The sequence below is a fragment of the Alligator sinensis genome, unplaced genomic scaffold (assembly GCF_000455745.1).
Source record: "Alligator sinensis unplaced genomic scaffold, ASM45574v1 scaffold444_1, whole genome shotgun sequence".
Classification (NCBI taxonomy): Eukaryota; Metazoa; Chordata; order Crocodylia; family Alligatoridae; genus Alligator; species Alligator sinensis.
In genome coordinates, this window is record NW_005841886.1 from 3,407,786 (window position 1) to 3,421,684 (window position 13,899).

General features: G+C 46.2%; 1 protein-coding gene across 3 annotated transcripts in view; it reads right to left on the reverse strand.

Annotated features, from left to right (window-relative positions):
• MAPT (microtubule associated protein tau) overlaps window positions 1–13,899 on the reverse strand; it is a 117,494-nt gene that overhangs the window by 88,405 nt on the left and 15,190 nt on the right. For all 3 annotated transcript variants that reach the window (XM_025196887.1, XM_025196886.1, XM_025196888.1), the window contains one exon: window positions 8,467–8,531. The gene's annotated coding sequence lies outside the window, so the exon portion shown is untranslated. Of the gene's footprint in view, window positions 1–8,466; window positions 8,532–13,899 lie in introns of those variants that run through there.

Below are 13,899 nucleotides of genomic sequence, written 5' to 3' on the forward strand. Positions count from 1 at the left end.
CTATGCAGGGGGTCGGACTCGATGATCTATTGAGGTCCCTTCCAACCCTAACATCTATGAATATTTTCTTTCAGTCATAAAACCAGGTCTGACAGGCAGTCACACTTATGCTTACAACATCAGGCATCCAGACCACAAGGCTGGAAGACTTACTCAGAGTCCATTTATCCAGAGTAAGGAAGACTAATACCACTTTTCCATCTAATATCACCCTTCTATTTCTAAACCAAAGTCCTTAACACTTATGGCTGGAAAAAAAACCTTTTGTGTTATATCAAGGAAGAGACAGTTTACAAATCTGTCAACACAGCTCAAATGTTGCCATTACTGCTGTGGCTAGGGGCAGCAAACACTGGCAACACTTGTAAACATATTGCTGTTAATAGTGAATAGTTGTATCCTTCACCCCTTTTCCAAAGGAAACTAAGAAAGCAACTTCCTAAACAAAGAGCTGTTTGGTGGAGCTGGGACAGGGAGCTCCTGAATTGCTATGGGCAATTCAGAAGGATGGAGTGGGGTGGGGAGGGAAGTTGCTGCAATGGTACGCATTCCTTTCTTCACCATCCCCCCCCTTCCAAAATAATGAAGAGCTAGGGTGGAGTCCTGGTGAACTGTGGTCCCTGAATTGATGCGCAGGGTGCAGAATTTGGTAAGCATGAGTACAGATGACTATATGGCTACCTTGTAAATCTCCTCATAAGATGTTGCACTTTTTGAGCTGTGAGGCTATTCCTGCATGGAGTGAATGGGTCTTGATGCAAGGCTCTTTGGTCTACACACTTCAGAATTTCTCCTTCTGGTCCAACTTAAAACACCCAAGCATGGTCTATTACTCTGCACTGCTGGGTGAAAAAACTGGGCCTTCAACAAATCCTCAAAATAATTTTATGCACTGGACTACAAACAGGTTTGTATAAAGGTCCCTCAAAAAAACTTGAGGGCTCTGTCTCTGGCAAGTGCATGCTACAGTTTGCCCTTTGGGTGTGAAGTGTAGGGGAAAGAGGAAGGACAGACAACTACCTGCAGGCTACACAACGTGATGGTACCTTTGGGGATGAATGCTGGACCACATCCAAGAACTGGTCTCATCCTAATTGAATATGCAATACTAAGGAAACTTCTGTGACAGATAGATATCAATACTGATGGAAACATGATTAAGTACATCATATTTTATTCTTGCGTTACATCATTAAAAACTTGCCTACCTTTCTCTTTACTAAATGTAAGAGGTAAATTTTATACAGGATATTTAGATAGTATAAGTTTGTGGTTTCAATTGCTTAATTATATAAAACGTTCAAGTTAGGAGAAGCCAAAGAAATCTGGTTTCTGTCAATTAATGACAGGGTCCTAAGGTGTCCAAGGATGATTGCACCCTGTAGCAGGGAGCCAGAGGCTCCCTCTTACTTTAAGGGGACAACAGCAGCAGAGTTCCCCAGGTGGATGGAAACACTGGCCTTAAGTTGGCTGCAGAGGAATAAGCAGCCAAGGAATAGAGGCTGTGAGTGCCTAGTGCTGTGCTACACTCTACTATGGGACAATAGGGCAGAGCCCTGCTACAGGCAGCAAGTGCACCATTAAAGCATCCAAAGCAGCAGTTGCAAGCTGCTTAATAGGAAACCCCTGTGAGTGACCCGAGAACAACCCGACCAGAAGAGGCAGGGCTTGAAAAGCTTATTAGCTCACTGCCTGAGCCAGGGCAGGCAGGCTGGCTTTGCTGATGGTAGGGAGAAGAGGTCCCAGGAGGGGAGGAGCTACTCAAGGGACCCTGACCCAGAGCAGAATGGCATGGAGCAGTGAGAGCCTGGGAATGAGGGCTGCTCCCAGGGGTAAGGGTCGCTCTGATGTATGTCTGTCTACTGCAAAGGGGAGAGGTTTCCTTTTAAAATGGTAGCATACTTTTTTTCTTTTATGATGTTTGCTTGCCTGGGAGGGAAGATGTTGGTGTTAAACAGGTGCTTGCTGCTTGCGTTTCAGTTAAACTGCTGGACCACGTTGTGACTGACAGGAGGAGAAGGTCACACAGTGTCAGAGTGACATGAGAGGGCTTTAAGCCAGTCAGAGAGGGGCTCAAGATGTGGATAGGTGGCAAATGCAAAGGGTAAGCCTAATAGAGAGAGTGAGCCTGAAACCAGGAGGGATAAGGCCACAGCCCAAGAGGAGATGAGAACTAGGGCCAGGGACCCAAGCATTGGTGATGCATAGGGGGTGCACACAGATGCACATGCACCCCCTGAAATTGGCCATGCAATCCCTGGAAGCACTAGCCGTGAAACCGGAAGTGCTGGTAGAAATGCACTTCGGGTTTCACCACTGGCTCGGCGATAGGCTGCTGGGGAACCCCCTCCCCCCAGTCAGCAATCTGGTACCCCCCCAGACTCAGGGGGCACCAGTCACCCATGGGCCCAAGCCTAGGAAAGATGAAGCCTGACAGGGGCGGCAAAGCCAGAGCTCAACCAGGGCAAACCTAGGGTTGGAGCCCGGAAGCCAGATCCAGCAGAGTGGGCCTAGACATAAGGGTCCAGCTAGAGGAAAGAGGCAGAAGCTGAGAAGGCCAAGACTGCAACAAGGGTGTGGGAGCCAGAGGAGGCCCAATGCTGTCTTGGGCCAAGTCGTCCATTAGATGACTCAACGGTAACATCTGTGAGGCATGGACATGGTTGTAGGGGAGGTCAGAGGCCATGAAATTAGCCTTTAAGGCAATTAGTGCCCTGGGGACATGGACAGGCTGAGAGGGCCCACCTAGCATTTGAGGGCAAGACGAGGATCAGTGGGGTCAGGAAGGACTCACCGACTGATAATGGCCAAAGGCTCACTCTGGGATCCTGGCAGCCTCCCTTGCTCCTGATTAAATAATATCAGCAAAGCGTGGCAAGCACAAGGGTACCCAGAGAGCCAGAGCAGGGCAGGAGCCACGCAGCCACTAAGGGGTATTCTCAACCATCCCTGGGGCTCGATCCTGCTACAAACCCCTAAGCTAAGAACCTCAAGTATATTCACAGATTCTGAAACAGATTTTAGAGTCTGTGCCTTGCTCCAACTTTCTTTACAGTTTTCTGTATGTTTGCTGTGTTTTGAAAGACATACAGAATGGGTTGCTGCAATCTGAGCTACATATAAAGTATTAAATAAAAGTGAACATTGTAAACATTTTGCAGATGGAAGATCTTAAATTTAAGCACTACATGGTCAGAAGACCAGAAAGACTGATGAAAGTTCAAAATACATTTTTTTAATCAGACAGACCTGATCTCCAGACATGCTCTCACACAAGCACCAGATTTTGGAAAATTTAGGGACACGCTGGGCATGTCTACACAAGATGCTTTACTGCACAGCAAACTAATCCCCTGAGCAATAAAGCATCACTATGCTGTGCAGAGCTACTGCGCAGTAAACTAGGCTAATGAGCAGTAAATCTACTATCTGTATTTATAGGTAATACTGTGTATTAGCCAACGCACAGTAGTGCATGTGTAGATGCTGACTGGGAGCAAATTTGCTTTTGTTTAGCCAGGCCAGCCTCCTGCCAGCAGAGCAACATGGCTGGGAGTCCCTCCAGCCATGGTACAGGAACAGCTTTCTAGCAGTCCCTGGCTGGTCTTTAGACCCCTGGCTTGACACCTGGGGCCTGGGCCAGCTGATTCCTGCCCCGGCCACTGTGTGCTGCTGTGAAGATCAAGCAGCTGCACACAGTGTAGAGGCACCAGGAGCCACTGGGGATGTGCCTTTAAGGATGCTGCCATCATTGGCCACTGCCCTCCACATGCACTGCCTCTGCCAATGGTGCACTCAAGACCACACTGTCCTGCTAGACCCACTGGTCACCATGGCAGAGGAGTGGCTGGCAGACTTGCAGCCATGGCGTGCCCAGCATGTCGCACACAAGTGGGAGAGGGACCAGGAGGACTGCGCCTTCTGAGACAGGCTCCTTCACCCTCAAGGAAAGGGACACTGCACTCCTACAGAGGATGTTGGAGGTGCAGGAGAAGCAGGCTGTCATGGTAGCCTAGGCAGTGGAGGCCACAGTGGAGGACACCCTGGGTGCTGGACATCATCTTGGGCCTAGCTGTCACCTTCATACCACCCACCACCCAGCCCGCGGCTCCAGCCCCACCTGCTGCCCGGTAGCTGCCGGCCCAGACCCCAGCCCCACCTGCAGCCCCATGCTGAGCCCCCAATGAGCCTAGGAGGCAGCCCAACAATGCCTACAGCAGCCATGTTCCCCTGCCCCTGCTACCAAGCTGAGATCTCTGGCAGCCAAGATGCCCATCTGGGCTGCTGCCCACCATGCGGCCCCTGAGTGAGAGGTGGACCCCACTGGGCCTGGCCGCATGGAGAAGGGGGAGCAGACTGAACCGCAGTTGCCCTCACCCCTGGCTGAGCCCCCAGGCCACTGGCCTTGCCATGGTGTCCACATCTGTGGTGGTGCTGCTAGAGGCCAGGGCGCCAGGCACCTCTCCCCAGGCTCCATGTCCTAGGTGCCTCCAGCCCACCATTTCCCCCTGACACTGCACCAACCATGCTCTTGTAAATAGGTGCACAGGGAAGAGGGTGTTTTATTGGTGGTGAGCACTGGAGTTCAGGAGGGCAGGGGGCAGGGAGTGTGTTGTTGGGGGAGGGGGGGCAGGATGGGTGAAGGGAAATAAAGACTGTTGATTGGAAACTGTCCAGAGTACATGTGGCCTTGGGGTCCATGAGCAGCCGCCCTACTGTGGGGGCTAGGGAAGGAGGTGGTCAATGAGCACCTCTGAGAACACAGTGCCCTGTCCACTGCTGCCAGGGGGAGGGCAGGAAGCGTCCATGATGCACTCGCCACAGGCTCCCAGGACAGCACCCCTGGCCAGGCTGAGACTCTCCCCCCGCCCCCCCCAGCCTTCCCCCAGAGCCCTGCCAGGCTGAGCCTGGCACTTGAGCAGCTGCATCCAGAGCCTGCAGCTCCCCCTGGCTGCTGCAGGAGGTTAGAGCAGGGCAGGAGCAGGCCTCAGTCTGCTTAATCCTATCAGAAGTAAATCTGCTCCCAACAGGGTGCATGTGTAGATGCCTTCCAGGGTTGATTTACTGCGCAGTAAGTCTAAATACCATTAATTGCAAGTGTAGATGCACCCACTGTGTTCTCAAGCAGGGTACAGTGGCAAAGCAGTTAAAGGTTGGCTTCTTACAGCTCCCGAGGCATGCATTTGAACCTTTGTGGGGACCTGGGCTGAAGGCTGCCCTTGAACAAGCCAGGTCCAAATGAAGTACCTGGTCACTTTGGCTGGGCAGTCAAAGGCAAGACAAACATGATACTAACATGTCCCTCCCTTTCCAACAAGTCTTAACCCCATGGGTAAAGAAACACTCTAAAAAGGCCTTCATTCTCCAAAAGAAGAGAAGAACTTGCATGACTAAGAAACCTTTATAGAAGGTTTTTCTTAGTCCCTCATTCACATTGCCATTGTATTCCTTAAATAAGTTCCTTTTGTGATGTTTCTTTACAAATAGCACTCAATTTCCTAACGCTCAATAGTTATATTTGCCAATAACATCTCCTATGTCAGTTGATGTTGTAACTCAGTGGGGCCCAGCCTTTTGGCAGGCATGCCATAAGTTAGCCCTGCACCCTTCCCAAGTGCAATGCTGATCTCCTTTCCCTGCCCAACTGGCGGCTCTGCTTTCTATTCCCTGCCCAATCTGACACTGTGCTGCCTGTTCCCTCCCCAGTCTGCTCCCCACAAACAAAGGCTGTCTGTGCCACTTATGGGACGTGGGGCACAGGTTGGCTATTCCTGCTACAACTGGTTAGTAATATAAGAAACCACTTAGGAGGGAATTAGTTATTTGGCAATGCTGGCGCAACTTCCTTACCAACCTCAGGAAGGCAAGAGCCATTTCTTCAACCTTATTTGGTGCAAGGAGTCTATTCAGAGAACTGGAAATGTTTTGAGATAAGGATGTGTAGGCCCATTTGAAATAATCTAATTTCTTATTAGGCCCTAACGAAATTAAAATAATCTCACAAATAGAGACTGAAGTGAAAGAAAAGAGTCAGATACATTCTGAAAATGTCTCTAACACAAGGACAAACACCACTAAGATTCTGCTGTACATGTAATTGTGAATCACCCATTCACCAACTGAAGTGGTTATGAAGGCCAGCCTATAATGGCAATAAGGCAATGAAAGGATGACAACAGTTAAAAGTTTGCATCCCACCAAGACCAAAAAAGGTGCATTTTCCTCCTCTAATAATATTGAAACAAAAATATAAAATCAAATTTGAGCAGTAAGAAAACAGCCTTTGCCCATATCTCAATTTCAGCAGGCAGCACTTGGGCACATCTACACGTGCAATTAATGTGCCTGAATTTACTGCACAGTAAAGTCAGGCTCATTAAAAACTGCCTAGGAATGTGTCTACACGTGCTCCTGTATCAGGCACAGATTTAAACCCAATGGAAGCAGCCTACTCCAGGGCTGCTTCTTCCCTGCTCTACCACCCTGCAGCAGCCAGGAGGAGCTCCAGGCTCCCCTAGGTGCCAGCCCTGGGCTGGCGGGGGCTTAAGGGGCAGCCCCAGGCTCCAAGGGGAGCTGTCCCTGCCTCTGGGGGCAGCTCCCAGCCCTGTGGATCTCAGAGTCAGCTGTGGCTAGTGCTCCCAAGAGAAATGTGTGCAGGTCTGAGCCACCAGGTGGGGTGGGAGGGCCCATGGCGCACTTTCCATACCTGTCCTTCCTTCTCCCCAGAGCTGTGATCAGTGGCAGTGGGGCCCAGAACTTCCCCATGGTGCATGTCCTGTAGCGAAGGGGGAGGTGTTGAGGTACAGGGCAGCAAGGACTATGCAGCAGCCTCAGGGCTTGAACTGCCCTCATGCCAATGAGCAGCTGATCTCATCCCCAGCTGGGCTGTCGGGGCCCATGTTCCCGTGAAGTACCTGGAATAACAGCAGAGCCTGGCCCAGCCTGCCATCAGCCATGCCTGGCTCTGGGGCTCCTGCCAAGCAGAGGTCTGTGCTGGCATATCTCCAGGCCTGCCGCCCCATGTGGTTACCACACTGGCACAGGGCTGCACCCACTGCACCTGCAGAGCTCTCGGCAAGGGGCAGGCAAGCACCAATGTGCCCACCCCTCACATTCCCATGCCTGCCTGCTCCTTGCTCTCTGTCTGGGAGCAAATAAGGGAAAGGCTCTTAAGGATTGGAAAAATAGCTGCATTTTCATTCTAAGGTTCTGACTGGCCCCAACATCCTCAAAGGTTGCAATTCACCTCTTACAGGAGTCTACTCAAATGACAGGACAGAAAATCTGTATCAGGCCTTAAGGGAAATACAATGAACCATTAAATAGCTACAGGCACTTTCCAGCAGGCAGGCTCAGCTGGATCTCCTAAGAGAATTAGCAGCACTTACAGACAAGTTGCGTGTATGAGCCCATAATTTCTACCCAGCATAGCCACAGCACTTCAAGAGGGGTGAATGGGTTTAAGACTCATCACTAAGATATAAGCTTTAACATCATAAAAAGGCAAGCAGAGAAAAAATTCAGAGCAACCATGACAGACAGATATTTTACACTAGAAATTAATATAACCAGTAGCAACCCAGCCCTTCTGTGTCCTAATGGAACATTATCTGTATGCAAGCGCTCACCTCGTGAAGACTTAATCTGGATAAGGAGTATTTTTAGATGTCTGTTTCTTTTCTGTATCGTTTAGCTTCCAGTACTAGACTGTTATAGATGAAGTTAAAAACCCACGCTATGCTCCCAGGATATGTTAATTTATATAAACACCTAAGGGCTGCAAAAAACAGAAAGCTATTCTCAAACATCTTGTACACACATGTAATATACACATGCATCAGCATTCTACTGCATAGAGCAGCAAACCACCATTCACCCAAGATGTTTGTACCAAGGTAAGTGCAATTACATGTTTCAATAGAAAAAAAAGCAGAAAGTAAAAAAAAAAAAAAAAGGAAAAGAGGTAGATTTTCAATTGATATTTCATTACATAGATTAATCAGTGAGCTATAATGCAAGAAAACTGTTCCAGAGAACTACTGGGGTTCCAAAGAAATGCCAACACCAGCAGTAAAACCAGTGGAGGAGCAGATAAGAATTTAATGCTAAACAAAACAGAGGCACCAAGACAGATGGCAGAGCGGCCAGGACACTGAGCGAGATTGATAAAGTCCAGTTAAAAAAAAAAAAAAGTGACGTCCATGCGTAGGTCCAGGTACAGGAACAAGACACCCCTTTATCACCTGAACATGGAACTTGATGATCCCTTCCAAAAGGATCAGCCAAAACTGATTGCCCCTTTGTTTCTGGTAAAAAGGGAACCCCACAAACCAAACAAAGGCACAGTACAAGGAGGCTTTCAAGCATCTAAGGACGAAAAGCAGAGCCAATAACATTTTATGTGCACAATATCTCTATAGATCTCAGAGATTAGCCATGATTCATCCACACAGCTGGTTCTCTTACCCAGTTTGGGCTCTTCAGCTGATCAGGCCAATTTAAAATGGTAATCCCCATCTACTTCATAGATCCTGATAAGAAGAACAGCAACAAAAGAAGACATAGGAAGTAAGGAGAGTCACAATCGATGAGAGAAAGTAAAGACAAGCTCAGCCAATAAAACTGCCACACACTCAATCAATGCCGTCACATTCTTCGACTGTAAGCCCAGTGCTGCGAGTTATCGAGCATTCGCAACTCTCAGTGAAATCAATGCAAGATGGAGGGCAGCACTTTACAACATCAAGCCTTATTAAAGTAGTAGTTTGCAACCTTTTTGGACTCAAGACACCACTCACTGGATGCAAGACACCCATGAAAAATGCCAGCTCTCAGCTTTCACTCATTTTTTGATAGAGAAAAAATAATAAAGCACTTCTTTTATTCAAAGAACTCTCAAAGACCACAACAGATCCGACTGGTTTAGATGCTATTTATCTTGAGAATGATGTGTGGGTGCCTGCACACCACCCTGTGGCACCACAGTTGAGAATCACTGCCTTAAAGAGTTACTCTTCTCAAAATTTACTGAAGTTTGACAAGATGGACTCCAGAGATTCAGGGCTGAAGTGGTTAAGCCTGAACACACAGGAAAATAAGTGTCTTACCTGCACAACTGATAAATATAATAGTCTGAGGGTGTGAGCACCAAGAATGAAGTTGCCTGTGTGTTTACTTGGGGGAAGAGGATGACAATATTTGCCTCAGGAGAAAGAAGCCTGTTCCAAGGATACCCAGAAGGCCAGGATCCATGCATTAAGCAACATCTTTAAAGCACCTTGAAAGCTTTGTGTTTTAGTTTCTTACCCATTCCTATCTCTACTAGTAAAGCCATCAGAACTGGTTTCTCAAGGCTGGTTTCAACTGCACAACCAGACATAACACCCTATTGATGCGGTTCAGGCAAACTGAAGACAAATTATAAATAAATAAAATAAAATAAAATAAATAATGAAATGCCTGGAAAGAGAAAATTCAGTTACAGTTCAGTCACATCTCCAAATGTCTAAAAGCATAAGAAATTCAGAAATCTTATGGCTTGAAGATGCAGCTTAGCAATGTCTAAAATATGTTGTTGAGCTTAAACATATCTTAAAAGGGCCTTCTTATTTTAAGCAGAAGTGTAGTACACAAGATTTCTGACCAAACTGACTTTTTTCTTTTAATTGGCTGTATATGTTTTTTAACAATTAGAAAGTGCTGAGAATGTGTTTTATATTTGCAAAGTACATATTTTGAGTTTAAAAAAAATCAAATATGATAAAATTCTTCACGCATTTCATTCAATATGTGGACTAGCTGCACTTGGCATACTAAAATTATCTCTGCATTGCTTCTGGCTGCTTCTTTCGTGCAACAGCGAACACCAGAACAGCCCCAAAAGTTCAACTGATCTTCAAATTTCTTTGCATTTGTGAATTCAAAACAAACACTTTAAATATATTGCAAAGAGTCTCTTTAGGGAGTTTATCCTCTTTCAGCTCTAAATTCAGCTCTGCTGTCACAAGTGTGGTATGTATGAAAGGACAGCCTGCTTTAGAGCCTTACTTCCAGCTTAAAATAATGTTTCTCCAAGTCTCAGATTACGAAAGATCCATTCATGTCTGCGAGCTCACAGGCTCTCAGTATTAGCAAGGCAGCCACGGCTGAAATAAATGGGTTCGCTGAGGTTCAGTAAGGTACTCTCTATTAATTGCAGCACACCCATTGAGATGCAGACTATAATTCTGTCTCAGGAGGCCCTCAGACCACACCCCCAGCCCCATGGTCTATTTTTCCTTACCCCACAGACAAGGGGTAAATTTTATATGGGTGGAAGATTTGAGGTGATATACAGAACAGACACAAGCACAAACAGGAATCAGGTAAACCCCATGGACAGCTCTGACAGTCTGCTTTAGCTATGTCATAGAAAGGCCTACTTTAAGGAGAAAAGGAAAGTTCAGCTATTTTGTTGCCTTTTTGCTGAGCCTGTCTACAGGAATATTTGGGTGCCAACTGAGACACAGATTCCTGTAAGCTAGAACATACTAAGGGGCAACAAACTCATTTCACAGATGCTGCTGCACAGTCATCAGAGGACAGGCCTGTAACACCATCTGGAACATAAAACTTGTTTTTTATTTGCCAATAAGAACTTCCCAATATTTGATCCTGGTGTCATTTCAAACCAGGCTGCCAGCTGTGTAAGGGAAGTGCAAATGGAGCCATGTGACTCCAGGATCCTACAGTATTCTCCTAGCTGAGTAGGCAAAAAAAAAAAAAAGAGTACAAGATGGGTACTGTTGATTTTGATGGGATAAACCAAGGCCAGGCAGTCAAGATATTAAATGTAACCCTGCCACTGTTCACCAGAAAATAATTCAACATGGTTTGGGGTTGGAATATAGAAATCTTGGCCTGTTCAGTCCTACTGCGAAATATTTAAAACCTGTTATTAATAAAAAACAGAAAAAAAACAACCCAGTTACAACATTTGAAATGTAAAGTATTAAGTAACGTTGTCATATTATACAGTATTCCTTAATCCCCTAGCCATATAGAGTTTCTGAAGAGAACCTACTCAATAGGCTTTTGGATGACATTAGTTAGCAATGTCCTCTTGTGGAGAAAGAGAAAGAATAAGTTGACCTAGACAAGTGCTGTGGCTGCTGCTAGTCTGACCCGGCTTCCTCAAAGACAAAGTAAAATAAATGTATGCAGAAAGAGGAGCAAAGAACAGAGACAAATACAGCTACTGTTGCAAGTGCTAAATCTTATTGCATCTTTACCGCTGAAGAAACATGGGCCTGACACACAGTCTTATCTACTCCAAGAACTGACAGGCCAGTCGGGGCATCACTTTTAGGGTATACCCACATTGTGGTGCAGTGTGGAGATCTCTGAGCTAGCTCAGGAACCAGAGGCAACCTAGTCATGGCAACACTGCTAATAAGGCTAATTTAACCTACTTCCCACAAGGGCATCAGGTAAATTAGCCTAGAGGGATTGTTGTACTACCCTGGCTAGACTGTTTCTAGCATGTGCGATGGCTCAGGTAACTCTTCATGCCATACAGTGTGCAGCACAAACACCCCCTTAGCTGCATCATTGGCCAAGGGTTCACAACAGTATTGCAAAACCAGCTAAGCCAGACAAAGGGGTGTAAGAAAAAGGAGACAAGACAAAGAGACAGCACAGGAAGAAAAAAAGGACATGCAACAGAAAAACCACATGAGTCTAACAGTCCGAAGACCAGGAGTAGCAATATCATCAATGTACTCTCCATTCTGGGTGCTTTTTAAGATAAAAGCAGCAAAGACTCAATATATTCAAGGTGGATCTCTAAGGGTTAGGAGTGGAGGGTGCTATCTGCAATGGAAACTGGTGCTCAATTCAGTCTGCCCATTTCACACCATTTTGATAATGCCCACCACAGTCCTTCCCTTCATCCCCTATACCAATAAGGTTTGATTTTCAACACACCAATTTTGATCCATTCATTTCAGGATTGCCTACAGGATACAACTTCCATCACTTGTATGATGTCACTATACCGTTTTATTTAGATTAATTCAGTCTATCTTCCTGTTGTACCTTTTTTCTATCAAGATGGTATGATCAGTGATTGTGAATTTTACGAACCTTCATCCATTTTAATGGTTACTAGCTTGAAATTAAGGTATGCCTAAGAGCTGACAGTTTTAAAACATGGGGCGTGAAGAGAACAGCACGCTGCATGCTCCAATTTAAAGCCACTGATCACATTACTTCTACAAATCCTAACTAGCTACACAGCAGTGTTATTTAACATGCTGTTCAGTTTAACATGCAACATTCAGTTTAGAAAAACCAGCAGAAGAAGAGAGAAACACCTGGGGTAAATTCTGCCTTAGGAAATTAAAACGAACGTGTAAAGGCAGAATTTAGCCACAAGTTACTTCTAAGCCTTGGGGAGGGAGGGAGGAAGGGGTCACTTGCATGTAAGTGTCTAATGTTATGAGCGCCAAGAAACCCAAGATACTTGATCAGCTTTGAAACAGATTAGCATTTCCGCTGTGGTAATGACACCACGAAGCCAGTGTTTCGTGTTCCGTTCCAAGGTCCAACTTTGAAACCCACAAAAAATTCAGAGTGAAAAAGGTGAGAGTTTAGATTAGCCCCCACCCCCCATACCTCCTCCTGCCATGTTCATAATTAAAGGCTGAAGGTAGTAAAATGCTTAGCTCTCATATAGCATCCCCAACACCCCATCCCTCCTCCTGCCATGTTCATAATTAAAGGCTGAAGGTAGTAAAATGCTTAGCTCTCATATAGCACTTTGCATCCATTTTACAAAGATTGATCAGCATTATGAAAGGGAACACTATCCACCTGATCCTTTTTTTTTTTTTTTAAAAGGTGTTCCAGTTTCTGATAGAGGACCATTTAAAAATGTATCCCAAAAATAGTTGTAACTAATTCTTTTTTTAAGTTAATTTTTTTTCTGTGGCTCTACTTTTGCACAGAAAAAGCTTTTTCAGCAAAGACAGACTGACTATACAGAAAAAAAAATTATTAGACACATAGTATCATATCCACCAAGTAAAATGAGGATATAAACTATCAGTTCTCCTTTAATCTCAGCTGCACTGATGGTTGGTTACTTGTAACTCATATTAAAGTAAAGCATTCTTGGACTGAAATCTTGGACAGAAGTCTATCATAGTGCTTCTGGAGGGGCTGGACGTGTTCGAGTCAGCATGTCCAAATGCTCTCTACCCCAGGGTGTTGAGGGAGCTAGCAGGGGTTATTGCAGGGCCCTTGGCACGGCTTTATAAGCGCTCGTGGTGCTCGGGTCAGGTGCCAGATGATTGGAAGATAGCCAATGTGGTCCCCATCTTTAAAAAAGGGAGGAGGGAGGGCCCGGGCAACTATAGGCCCGTCAGTCTTACTTCAATCCTGGGGAAACTCTTTGAGAAGATCAACAAGGAGCACATCTGTGGCGGGCCAGCATCGGGGATGATGCTCAAGGGCAACCAGCACGGTTTCAGTAGGGGCAGGTCATGTCAGACCAACCTGATTGTCTTTTACGATCAGGTCACAAAAGCATTGGATGCAGGTGTCGCCGTGGATGTAGTCTTTCTGGACTTCAGCAAGGCCTCTGACACTGTCGACCACCCCATCCTCATTAAAAAACTAGGCAACTGTGGCATTGATGCCTACAGTCAGATGGATTGCTAATTGGCTGAAGGGTTGTACTCAGAGCGTGGTGGTGGACAGATCATATTCGACCTGGGGGGAAGCGGGCAGTGGAGTCCCCCAGGGCTCGGTCCTTGGGCCCGCACTGTTCAATTTCTTTATCAGCAATTTGGACGACGGGGTGAAAAGCAACCTGTTCAAATTTGCTGATGATACCAAAATTTGGGGTGAGGTGGGCAC